Source organism: Peromyscus californicus, unplaced genomic scaffold, assembly GCF_007827085.1.
Source record: "Peromyscus californicus insignis strain IS unplaced genomic scaffold, ASM782708v3 Scaffold_12__1_contigs__length_115047231, whole genome shotgun sequence".
Classification (NCBI taxonomy): Eukaryota; Metazoa; Chordata; class Mammalia; order Rodentia; family Cricetidae; genus Peromyscus; species Peromyscus californicus.
The window spans coordinates 62,934,344-62,947,980 of record NW_026294413.1 but is presented as its reverse complement, the minus strand read 5'-3'; the positions used below and the strand labels follow the sequence as shown (position 1 = coordinate 62,947,980).

Here is a 13,637-nt window from a genome sequence, read left to right as displayed (position 1 = left end):
ATGCTATATTGTTTGTGGTGCTGGGGAGGGAGCCCAGCCTCACACAGCTGCCACTAAGCCATACCCTGGTCACCTATGGCTGACATCAGAAGACTCATGAAGTCCTTCACCAGAACTCAACACTCCAAGTGTCCAGCCATTTTTTAAGCCCTTGTCCTGGAAATCACAGGACATGGGACAAACAGGGTCTAGGAATGTCATCCCTACACTATGGCTATAATGTCTCAGCAAATCTCTTCCGTGAAAAAGAAACCACTAACTTCCTTTTCTAGGGGTGGGTGAGGTGAACCCAGGGCCCAGTGTGTGCTAACAAGCACTATACCACCTACCTTCACCTCCAACCCACCACTGATGGTCCTAATTTTTTTTTCTTGCAGTAACGTTCACTTAGTATAGCCTTACCCAGGGTCATGTGGACAACTCCGGGTTGCTAAACACTTTCTTGATGTGGGACCATCAGCACTGTCCATGAAGGACTCTAGTAGGCCCGAGCATGGCAAACATGGCTCTGGCAGGCCTTTCCCTTCTATAGTCACACCATCAAGTTCTTCCAGCTCCAAGAACTCTTAGATCCCTAAGCTGCTTCCTGCTGCCCTTGCTAAACCAGGAACTATCTGAATTCTGTGGGTTAAGCAGCATCTATAATTGAAAGACATGTCCTTCCTTATTTTTGAAATTATGGTGATCTGAGATATTTTAAACTCTGTGAAGCAAGAGGGAGTTCAGCCCATTCCTGTGCCCTGGGCAGGAGCACATGAGCTCCTGGGGACAGGCTATCCTATACCTTACTCGTAGTAACAGGCCAGGAGAATGCAAGAGAGACCAAGAGGTAAGTAGAGGCAGTAAAGTGCCCTTTGGGGTTGTGCATATGTACATCAAAGGTTACAAGGGGATGCATGTTGCACCTTATCACACATGCTTCCCTTTACTTTCCCTTATCCTGGTGTGCTGGCTAGTTTTATGTCAACTTGGCACAAGCTAGAGTCATTTGGGAAGAAGGTGTCAATTAAGAAAAAACCTCCATAAGATCAGCCTGTAGGCAAGTCTATAGTGCATTTTCTTAGTTAGTGATGGATGTGGGAGGGCCCATCCCACTGTGGGCAGTACCACCCCAGGCTTGTGGTCCTGGATGGCATAAGAAAGCAAGCCACGAGGAGCAAGCCAGTAAGCAGCACCCCCATGAGCTCTGCATCAGCTCCTGCCTCCAGGTTCCTGCCCTGTGTGAGTTCCTGCCTGATTTCTTTCAGTGATCGACTGTTATCCAGAAGTGTAAGATTAAATAAACCCTTTCCTCCCCAAGTTGCTTTTGGTCGTGGGGTTTTATCACAGGAATAGAAACTCTAACTAAGACACTTGGCATTCACCCAATCTTCAGTTTTTGAGAGTTGTCTGTGTCAAGGATCATTGCAAAAGAGCATTGCATGAGCCAGAGGAAGAGGGAGTTCACTGTGAGACTATGTCTCCTAGGAATGTGAGAAACTATACCCATAAAGTCTCACCAACATGACTGCCTAAACATGTGCTGAACAAGGACAACAGCACTACAACACAATGAAGTACAGGAGAAAGTCCTCAAGGCCTGAGGCCTACAGGCAACTAAGGATGCTGGGGGCAGGGGGGATACTTTCCTCCGGTAAAGAGCTCACAGTTGGTTATGCAATACCAAATGGTCAGCCCTGCCAACATACAGTAACATTATATAGTCTGAGCAGGCGATATATGTATGTGTCTGTATGTCTGTGTATATATGTATATGTATATGTGTATTTGTGTGTATGTGTGTATATGTGTGTGTATGTGTATATGTGTGTGTGTATATATGTGTGTTATAGGAAGTTTATGAGATAGTAGGTCTTTCCAAACATTTTTAATGTTAGTAAGTCTTTTCCCCATCCCTTCCTCTGCCTTATAGTCCCATCTCCTTCCCCACCTACACCCCCCCCCCCATTTTTCTTCTTCTCCCTCTCCCCTGGGCTTTTTGAATCCAGTCCATGAGCACTTACATAGGCAGAGAACACCACAGCCAGTCCTAGCCCAGGCATCTGTCACAACAGTCCTGGGAAGGCAGAAACAAGTTTATCAGCACTTTTTATGAACACTCAGGCTTTGTCCATTTGTTCCTTTGTGGTGAAGTTGTCCCCACCTGCACAGAACACCTTTGTGAGGTTTTCTTCTCCCATGGCAGGGCAGCAGCCAGCTATGGCCTGCTCCAAGGGTCCTTTGTTGGGATGATAATGTGCATGCCCTGTGTCTGGAATGGGACGTACTGCAGGTAAAATCTAGACTTCATTGCAGAGGCAGAGAGGGAAGGCAGGGTGGCCCAGCCTGCTGCTTGAAGGTACTTCACAGGATGGAGAGTAGAGGCACCTCAAGCCTTCCTCCTGCCCCCTCCCCTTTCCTCTGCCCCCTATCCCTGCCTCCTGCCCCTTTCTTCTGCCCCCTGCCCCTTCCCCCCTGCTTCTGGCCTCATGCTGTATCAGATCAACTAACCCACTCAGTAGCTGACAGGCTGAAAAGAAAGAACAATATTGTGTTTAACACCTTCCTGAACCCAGCTTCCAGGGGCTCTCTGTAGGGAAAACTCCTGGGAAAGGCACCCTGGCACAGTTTCTGCCCTCCCCAAGGTAGAGACTGTTGCTACTTTGGTCCCTGATTGTACTGGAATGCCCAGCAGTCTAACTTCTTGGACCAGGAGAGCCTGGGTTTCCGCAGGCTGCCAGCCAGTGATGCAGGTGAGGTGGCCCCACCTGAGCACGGCTTTGGTTCTCTAATGGCAAGGAGGAATGAAGATCAGCTGGCCTTGGCTGTCCTCCCTCCCAGGCTGCACTGCCACAGGACCACACAAACACTGGCCAGAGCTGCAGAGCAAGTACCATCTCTCCAGCTCTGAGCATTATAATCAGTCTTCCCAAGAGCCAGGCCAGCCAGCGATGCTTACACAGAATCCCAGATGTGCTGCTCAGCCAGCAGCCTGGCAGCAGAGGCCAGGCCCGCCCCCAGGACCCCTCCCATCCCCTCAGCTCCAGGTTAAGGTCTTCAGCAGCTCTGCAGTAGGATGTCATGTTGCCCAGTACCTGGTTCCCATTCCCTGACCGTTTTTTCTTCTGAGCACTTGGTATGTTTAATGTATAGTGGAAACATTTAGCGAGTGTAAGGAAAGCAAGGGGTTAACCACGCAGAGTCACTCCAGAAGGCCTTCAACAGGCTCACCTCACTGCTCCCCACCTTTATCCCAACCTTTAAAAACAACCTGGGTGGGAGTCAGCTTTCTTCTTCCGCCATGCGGGGCCAAGCAGTCAGACTCCGGTCATCAGTCTCGGCAGCAAGCACCTGTGCCAGCTGAACCGCCTCACCAGCCCCAGACCTTACTCTTCAGACATGACTGCATCTACCACTGTTGACAGTTTATTTATTTTTTTCTTTTCCTCATCAATCTTTAGGAAGCAAAGAGTCTCCAAGGCAACCCAGGCTTCACCTTCACAGCTTCACACAATGACCTCTCTAGGCCTCCATGCGGGGACACCCTGCCACATGCCTAGCCTCAGCAACTTTCCTTAGTCATGGAGAGAGATTCCGTAACCCCTTTCTTGTATCCTTCACTCTAAAGCTAGGACCGTATGACTAAACTGCCAAGTTCTGCTACTTGCTGGGGCTGGGGCATGGCCTTCTTTTTCAATTCCATCTACACCAGATTTCTGTTTTCAGTGGTTTCCTTCACTGCCTAAGCTTGGGCTGTCCCAAGGCTCTGTAGACCAGTCTAGCCTTGCATTTAGAGTTCCACCAGCCTCTGCCTTCTGAGTGCTGGGCTTAGAGGCATGTGCCACCCTGCCTGACTCTAAGATATTCTTTAATTCCTCTTTATAGGTTGGAAGCTTATCTGGGTCATCTCTTGTCCTGAGGCCACCACTGCCTTTATTGCATCTAACATCTTTAATCTGCTTATCTCCTTGAACACAGGATCTAACTCAATTCCACTTCCTGATGCCCCTTTCTCCTTGAACTGTACATTTTATATTTCTTCCTTGAACTATACATTTTGTATTTCTTCTTGCTCAGCTTGCTCCTTTTCATATAGATTTTCATAAGAGTGAGCACTAGTAACCACGTGACTGAGTCAATACTAGGCTGTTTTGAGATTTTCTCTGCTAATACAATTAATACAAAGCTCTTCAATTAGCCTCAGGCAAACTTTTCAGACAAGGAAAAAAAGCAGCCACATTCTTTGCTAAAATATCACAGGAATGGGCTTTAGGCCACATATTAATATTCTTCTCTGAAATGTCTTAAGCCAGGCCCCCATAGTTCATATTGCCCTCAGTACCATTGTCTTCCATGCTCCTACTATCATGACCCATTAAATTCTGCTTAAAGTGTTCAACTGCTTTTCTAATCCAAAATCCCCAAATCCACATTCCTCCAAATAAAAGCATGGTCAGACCTATCACAGCAATACTTCACTCCTGGTACCAACTTCTGTCTTAGTTAGGGTTTCTATTGCTGTGAAGAGGCACCATGACTGCAGCAACTCTTATAAAGGAAAACATTTAATTGGGGCTGGCTTACAGTTTCAGAGGTTTTGTCTATTATCATTGTAGTGGGTAGCCATTCCAGCTTTGATCTGGAAGTTCCAACCCCCATTGAGACTTCGGCAACTGTCACGCCTACAAGGCGGGGCCAAGGGAGGCGCCGGGGGACCCGAGAGCTGGATCGGCGGGCGCTCTCTCTGTTGCGGGACCCTGGACTAGAGAGGTGGACCAAGCAGAGCTCCAGAGAACACCGCTGGACTGTGATACACCTTCCCCAGACTCCGCGACCTACCTATTCCTTAATTTGTAAGTTACGCCATTAAATAAATCTCCTTTTAACTACGTGGAGTGGCCTTAATAATTTCACCAATATCTGGCGCCCAACGTGGGGCCCGAACCCACGACCCTGAGATTAAGAGTCTCATGCTCTACCGACTGAGCTAGCCGGGCTCTTACTCAGTATTCCAAAAAAAAAAGAAAAGAAGAAATGGAATGGATAGGTATAAGATATTATGGTAGATTATTATGTATACTAGTAAACAAATTTAGTAAAATAGTAGCCTTAAATAATTTGCACTGTAATTTGCACTGTTATGGGTTCTTATATGTTGATACAAATGTAAACTATTTTTATATTCCTGTTTAAGATAATTTGTATATTGATACAAAAACGGAACTATATTTGTTATAATGTACATATATTTCTACTCTTATTTGAAATACTTGTATATTGATACAAATGTAAATTTATATCTGTCATACTTTATGTAGGTTCTACTTCTGTTTAGGATATTCGGTATATTGATATATATTTAAGATTATTGTCATATTGCATATCACACTACATACTCCTACCTCTGTTATAAATATCGATATATATTTAAGATTATTGTCATATTGCAATCGCACTATATACTCCTACCTCTGTTATAACATCTTGTGTATTGTCACAATTTTGAAGTCATCGTTCTTTACCATACACTTGCTTATAGACTGTTTACCTTGTTTACGTGAAGCCTTAGTCCTTAGGTTATTTCGGTAGATAAGACTTATAGATTAATAGTCACCTATGCTTGTCATCTCTATAGTTACGTTAGTTAGGTTATCCAGATTTACAGATACATAGGTCAGATGGACAGGTAATCTTCAAACACTTCATAGACCTAGAGAATATGGCATTTAAATAACTTAGAATTCTGTTGATGTGAGACATAATTGCTCCTGGCTGCACCAATTTGATCCCGAGAGAATGTTGGGCTTCTAAGACATTTCCATTTGGAAGTTTGTCTTCTTGGCACAAAATGGCCTACTGGGCAAAGAACTGCCCTTGCCTCGACGGCTGACAGTACTAATGCAATGCTATCCTTTCTGGACAAGCGGGACACAAGGAAAGCGACCACTGTACTCTGCCAAGACAGGGTAAGATGGTCTTTCAGAATTCCTGCTTCTGAAAATGGTCTGTCAGATACTTTAGGCCTGTAGCCAATTTAAATGCACCAACAATGCTGAGAAACATTAGGTGACTGTCCAGGCTGCCAGCTGTCTCCGTCTACTCTCGCAAGATTCCCGAAAGTTGCTTGCATCCATCTACCATTTCTCAGGTACCATTATATTCCTTCTCAGGTCTTTGATGGGATTGAAGACTAGCAGTTATAGTTACAACTTAGTAGATAGAACATATTAAGTATTAGATTCAGGTTCTTTAGGATAGGACACCTTTTGGAATGATCTTTGTAACATGCCATTTACCTATGCTCTATACTTCTCTGGATTATAGTATGTGTTTCTTGCTTGATATTGTTTGCATTGGTTGTAGTTCCATCTTATCTAGGTCATTATCCCTCATTATTCCTGGACAATATTTGATAACCATTCCTTTGTATATAGTCTTGTATTAGGTTAGAACTTTCTTATTTAGACAAAAAGGGGGAGATGTAGTGGGTAGCCATTCCAGCTTTGATCTGGAAGTTCCAACCCCCATTGAGACTTCGGCAACTGTCACGCCTACAAGGCGGGGCCAAGGGAGGCGCCGGGGGACCCGAGAGCTGGATCGGTGGGTGCTCTCTCTGTTGCGGGACCCTGGACTAGAGAGGTGGACCAAGCAGAGCTCCAGAGAACACCGCTGGACTGTGATACACCTTCCCCAGACTCCGCGACCTACCTATTCCTTAATTTGTAAGTTACGCCATTAAATAAATCTCCTTTTAACTACGTGGAGTGGCCTTAATAATTTCACCAATAATCATCATGGTAGGAAACATGGCAGCATGCAGGGAGACATGTGCTGGAGAAGGAGCTGAGAGTTCTACATCTTGATCTGCAGGCAACAGAAGGAGACTGCCATACTAAGCCTAGCTTACCACCACAGGAAACAAATAAGTATACTGTACCACCAAAAGACAGATAGTGAGTAAGTGACTTTGGGCCTGCCACAATCTGTAGCCTTTTATCAGAGTGAGTTTTCTGAGGAGAATTAGACTCGCATTCAGGGCTCCAATGGAAATGACATTAGTTTTGTGTGTTCTAGGGAGGTGGCTTGGCTATGGACAGCCTGCCTCCCCAACATACTATTAAAGGATTGCTAGCGGGTCTGTGGTGGTTCGAATGAGAATGGCCCTCACAGGCTCATATGTTTGAATACTTGGTCCCTAGATGGTGGAACTGATTGGGAAGGCTTAGGAGGTGTGGTCTTATTGGAGGAGGGGTGTTACTGTGGGTGGGATTTAAGGCTTCATAAGACTCATGCTATTCCCAGGGTGCCCCCTCTGCCTCATGGTTAATGATCAAGATGCAAGTTCTCAGCTGCTCCTTTGCTTTGCTGTCACAGACTCTAACCCTCTGCAACCACAATCCAAGTTAAACTATTTTATAAATTCCCTTGGTTATGGTATCTCTTCAGAGCAACAGAAATGTAACTTAAGACAAAAGTTGGTACCAGAGAGTAGACTATTGCTATGACTGAACTGACCTTGTGATTTTTTTTTTAAAGCGGAATGTGGAAGACTATAGAATGTTGGATTAGGAAAGCAGTTGTAATACTGTAAGCAGAGCTTAATGGGCCATCCTAACAGGAGCTTGGAAAACAGTGGTGCTGAGAGCTATGAGGGCTATGAGGTTTCAGAAAGGAGAAAATATTAACAACTGGTCTAGAGACCAGTCTTGTGATATTTTGGCAAATTATGCAACTGCCTTTTGCCTTTGTTCCAAGAATTTTCCTGCCTGAGGCAAAATTGAAAAGTAATGAACTAATTTCCTTGGTAGGGGAGATTTGAAGATGGTATATTGCATGATTATTAGTAATTACTCTTTGCATAGGAGTGATCCACATAGACCTGCATTGTCTACAATGAAAAGGAGCAAGTGGGGCAAAATAGATAATACAAAGTATACAGTTTGAAGAGCAAAAGAGTATCAGAAAATTTAATGTTTGAGGCAAGACTTGTGCTGAAAGAGATAAGGTTCAAGAGAGGTCTGATCAGAAATAGAATATGAAATGTGACCCACGGGTGCCAAGTTGGCAGTATTGTCCATGTGGTACCAGCTTTAGAGTCATGAAGGATACACAAAGAAAAGGGCTGTGGAATCTTCCTTTGCAGTTAAGGAGAGCCACTGAGGCCAGGTGTGTGGCAGAGGAGTCCCTGCATGAAGATTCTGAGAAGCCATTGCACAAAGCTGTGAAAGTGTGGCCTGGATTGCATTGGAGACTCCAAGACATTAGAGGTGCCAGAGCCATGGGATATCTACCATGGAGAGCTGTTTACAAGGAGTGGGACCAGCCCAAGAGAGGAAAGTGTGTTACAGTCAGCAGAGCTGCAAGGGCAGAGGCAGCTAAGCTATTTGACATCAGACATGGAGCTCAGGATTGGAGTCTTGACCTGCTGGTTTCAAGTCTTACTTTTCTCCAGTATTTTCTAACTATGCCCCCTTCCTCCCTTTCCAAATGTCAATGTATATTCTGTGCATTGTATGTTTGAAGTATGTCATTTGCTTTTTAATTTTCCAGGGGGTTATGGTTAAGAGATGTCATTTGTCTCAGAAGACACTTTGGACTTTGAAAGAATGTTGAGAATGAAAGACTAAGGGAACTTTGAAGTTTGATTAAATGCATTTTGCATTATGGTATTACCAAGAGTCTGTGGAGGCCAGGGAATGTAATGTGGTCATTTGAATGAGAATAACTCCATAGGCTCATATATTTGAATGTTTGTCCTCAGTTATTGGAATTGTTTGGGAAGGAGTAGGGGTGTAGACTTATTGAAGGAGGTATGTTACCAGAATGGACATGGAGATTTCAGAAGACTCATGTCATTTCCCAGTCTCCTCCCCCCATACCCCGCCTCTTTCTCATTTTCTTTCTCTCTGCCTTATGGTGTGGATCAAGATGTGAACTCTCAGCCATTCCTTTGCTCCACCATTGTGGCCTCTCTAACCCTCTGAAATCATAAACCAGATTAAAGTATTTCTTTTCTAAGTTGCTGTGGTCATGGTATTTTATCACAGCCAAGAACTCATGCAAGATGACTCAGTGGGTAATGGTGCTGGCTGTGTGAACCTGACAATCTCATTTTAATTCCCAGAACCCACATGAAGGTTGAAGTAGAAAACTGACTCCACAAAGATGCCTCTGACTTTCACATATATGCCTTTGTGCAAGCACTCACAGCACATATCCATCATGAACACACATGCATACAATAATAAATATTAAGGATAAATTAAAAAATTTAAAAATGCCATTGGGTGTTTTATAGCTCTTCTGTTGACTTAAGTAATCTCCCAAGTAAGGAGAGTTCTGGTAGGTCTGTGCTAGCTAAATCATCTCTAAACAGATCAAGCTGGGTATGTGGCACACATCTGTACTGTACTCATCTCCACTATTTTTACTGGTACATTCTTTCTCCTCAAACTGTAAGTTTTGTATTTGTCTTTGTCTAGTTTATTCCTTTTCATTATAGATCTCCATAAGAGTGATTCCTAATAATTACAGGACACAGTCAATACTAGGCTGTCTTGAAATCTCCTCTGCCACAGCAATTAATATAAAACTCTTCAATTTAGCCTCAGGCAGATATTTTTAGACAAGGGCAGAAAGCAGCCATATCCTTTGCCAAAATATCATGAGAACAGTCTCTAGAACACTTACTAATTTTCTTCTCTTCTGAATTTTCCTAATCTAAAGTCCTAAAGTCCACATTCTGCCAAGAAGCAGTAACAGACCTGTCACAGTAATACCCAAGTCCCTGGTACCAACTTCTGTCTTAGTCACTGTTCTATTGCTGTGAAGAGACATCATGACAAGGCAACTCATACAAAGGAAAACCTTTAACTGGGGACTTGCTTACAGTTTTAGAGGTTTAGTTCATTATCATCATGGCAGGGAGAATGGTACTGGAGCAGTAGATGAGAGATACACCCTGATCCACAGGGAGAGAGAGACAGATATATATATATATATATATATATATATATATATATATATATATATATATATATATATAGAGAGAGAGAGAGAGAGAGAGAGAGAGAGAGACAGAGAGAGAGACAGAGAGAGAGACAGAGAGAGAGACAGAGAGAGAGAGACAGAGAGAGACAGAGACAGAGAAAGACAGAGAGACAGAGAGAGACAGAGACAGAGAGGGAGATGAATCTCTCTTTTGAAACCTCCAAAGTTCACCCCCAGTGACACACTTCTTCCAACAAGACACACTTACTTCAAGGCTACACCTCCTAATTCTTGTAATCCTTTCAAATAGTTCCACTTCCTAGTGACCAAGTGTCTTAGTTAGGGTTTCTGTTGCTGTGAAGAGACACCATGAACACGGCAATTCTTATAAAAGAAAATATTAGGATTGGATTACAGTTTCAGAAGTATAGTCCATTATCATCATGGTGGGAAAGCAGTGTGCAGGCAGACATGGTGCTGGAGAAGAAGCTAAGAGTCCTACATCTGGATTGGTATTTAGCAGGAAGTGAACTGGCTTGAGCTTCTGAGTCCTCAAAGCCCACTCCCAGAGACACACTTCCTCCAATAAAGCCACACCTACTCCAGAAGGCCATACCTCCTAATAGTGCCACTGCCTATGGGCCTATGGGGGTCATTATCTTTCAAATCACCACACCAAGCATTCAAATATGTAAGCCTATGGAGGCCGTTTTCATACAAACTTCCACACCCACTATCACTGTGTGAGCATCAATATGCGATTTTAGTTATAGTGGTGTTTCTTTTATGGACTTGGGTATCCTTGCATTTGGTGCAGAAATGTGTAGAACAGCAATATGTTCTTAGTGGTATTTTCCATAAGAGAGTGTGTTAATCCTCTCCCATCTTTTCTCATTAGTTTTGGCTTGAAGTCTGATGTGTCAGATATTAAAATAGCTATACCTGCTTTCTTCTTGAGTCCATTTATTTGGAATATCTTTTTACCCTGAGATGATATTAATACTTGATGATGAAGTATGTTTCTTTAATGCAGCAGAAAGATGGATCTATTTATTGGGGAATTGAGACCATTAATATTGAGAATTATCAATGACCAGTGTTTATTGATTCCTGTGATTTTATTGTTATGGTGTGGTCACCCCAACCCTCCCACTTGATTTAGTGGCCCAAGATTATTTATTCCTTTTGTTTTCTTAGGGGGGGGTTCTTCTAGTGCTTTCTAGGTAGCTCAAATGGCAGATAAATACTGATTAAATTTGTTTTTTAATTGTTAAATACTCTTCTTTTTTCAGTTATTATGATGAATTGTTTTGCTAGATATAGTAGTCTGGGCTGGCATCTGTAGTTACTTAGAGTCTGCAGCACATCTGTCCAGGTACTTCTGGCTTTCAGAGTCTCCACTGAGAAGTCAGATGTTATTCTGATGGCCCTGCCTTTATTATACTACATGGTCTTTTCCCCTTGCAGCTTTTGTTATTCTTTGTTCTGTATGTTTAGTATTTGGGTTATTATGTGACATAAGGGTTTCTTTTCTGGTCCTATGTATTTGGTGTTCTGTATACATACATACATACACACATATATGTATATATTTAATATTTTCTTTGACTGAGGTATCCATTTCTTCTGCCTTGTCTTCAAGACCTGAAATTCTCTCTTCCATTTCTTTTAATATGTTAGTGAAATTTACCTCTGAGATTTTTATTGGAAAATTTAGGAAAATTTTCTAAATTTTCCATTTCCAGTCTTATGTCATTTTGGGTTTTCTTTAGTAATTCTATTTCTACTTTCATGTCTTAAACTGTTTTTATTATTTCATCCCACTCTTTTTACAAACTTCATTAAGGGATTTATTCATATCCTCTTTAAGGTCCTTGAACATGTTTATAAAAGCTATTTTGAAGTCCTTGTCTTGTGATTCAGAGTATTGCATTTCTCAGGCCTACTGTAGCAGAATAACAGGGTTCTGGTGGGAAGCATATTGTTTGTGGTTTTGGGTGGGTGTCCAGGCATCTGGAGTTATGATGATTGAGGTGACTCAAGGGGTTGATATCTGGTCTTTTCTTTGTTGGATGGGTGTTTCATTCCTTGATTTCTGTTGCCCTCTCTGTATTTTAGGGATGTGTTGCTGTGGGATGGTCTGTATGTCAAATGTGTTGCTGATTGGTCAATGAATAAATCACTGATTGGCAGTGGCCAGGCAGGAAGTATAGGCGGGACTAACAGAGGAAAAAAAGGAGAGAGAACAGGAAGCTGGAAAAGGGAGACACTGCCAGCCGCCATCAGAAAAAGGAAGATGTAAAGTACCGGTAAGCCACAAGCCACGTGGCAAGGTATAGATTAATAGAAATGGATTAATTTAAGCTGTAAGAACAGTTAGCAAGAAGCCTGCCACGGCCATACAGTTTGTAACCAATATAAGTCTCTGTGTTTATTTGATCGGGTTTAAGCGGCTTGGGACTGGCGGGTGAGAGAGATTTGTCCTGACTGTGGGCCAGGCAGGAAAACTCTAGCAACAATGTGTGGCTGTGGATTGCCTGGTATAGATTGCTCCTGAAGGTCTGTGGGTGGCAGAGAAGACCTGATGTGGCCTAGAGTGGTGGTGGAGAAGAAGCTAAGAGTCCTACATCTGGATTGGCATTTAGCAGGAAGTGAACTGGCCATAAGGCTGAGGAAGGCTTCAGCAAAGAGCTAAGAGAGTTGCAGGTGTGGTAGCGGGAGGGGCTGCTGCAAGTAGGTTGTAGTAGAACAAAGACGAGCAGAGATGAAAGAGCCTGTACCACAAGTTCGAGTCTCTAGTGAATAGAGTTGAGGTATGAGAAGGCACCTGCAAGCAGGCTGCTAAAGAGCTGAGAGTAAGAATGGAAAGATCCTGATGGAGAACAGGGTTGATAATGAGAATCAACACCTCTGTTCCAGCCTGGGAGTCCCAGTAGAAAGTGTTTCTAGGTATCTGTGGCTGACAAGAATGAATAGGGATGGGTTGGAAGGGTTGGTTTAGAGGGCCTTCAGGAAGAGTCAAAGCTGGGTCCACACCAAGGGTTGGTGAAGTCCTTAGAGAATGGAGTGACTTGGTATTATTTAACAATTACCATGTATGACCATCACAATAACTTTTGTGACACTCACAATGACTTGCATACTTTCACAAAGATTTTATATGACCTTACAATAAATTGTGTGTCCTGATAATGATTCTGTATGGACTAATTATGACTGTGTATTCTTCACAATGACTCTGTGTGACATTCACAATGACTCAATTTGACATTTACTGTGTCTTTATTTGCACTCACAATAACTCAGTGTGAACTTCACAATGAGTATCCAGTTCTCATTATGACTTTGTGTGGCCTCCACAATGACTGTTGACTTTCACAAGTGACTCTATGTGACCTTCACAATAACTTTGTGACATTACAATGACTCGCAATCACCTGTTTGCCTGACCAATGTCTCTGTGTATCCTCATAGTTACCCTGTATGATCTTCACAATGATTTAGATACCTTTGCAATGAATTGCATGCCCTTATAGTGACGTTATGTGACCCTCACAATGACTGTTGACTTCACAATGTTTCTGTGGGCACACACAATGATTTATGTACCCTTGCAATGATGCTGTGTGCTTTCACAGGTGTGTGTCTTTACATGGAATTTTTGTACC

The 13,637-nt window shown here is 43.0% G+C and overlaps 1 non-coding gene across 1 annotated transcript; it reads right to left on the bottom strand.

The window, feature by feature from the left end:
- Window positions 1–4,903: 4,903 nt before the first annotated feature.
- On the bottom strand, window positions 4,904–4,976 carry Trnak-cuu (transfer RNA lysine (anticodon CUU)). The gene has a single exon. It is a non-coding gene; the product is annotated as a tRNA-Lys (tRNA).
- Between the last annotated feature and the right edge of the window lie 8,661 nt (window positions 4,977–13,637).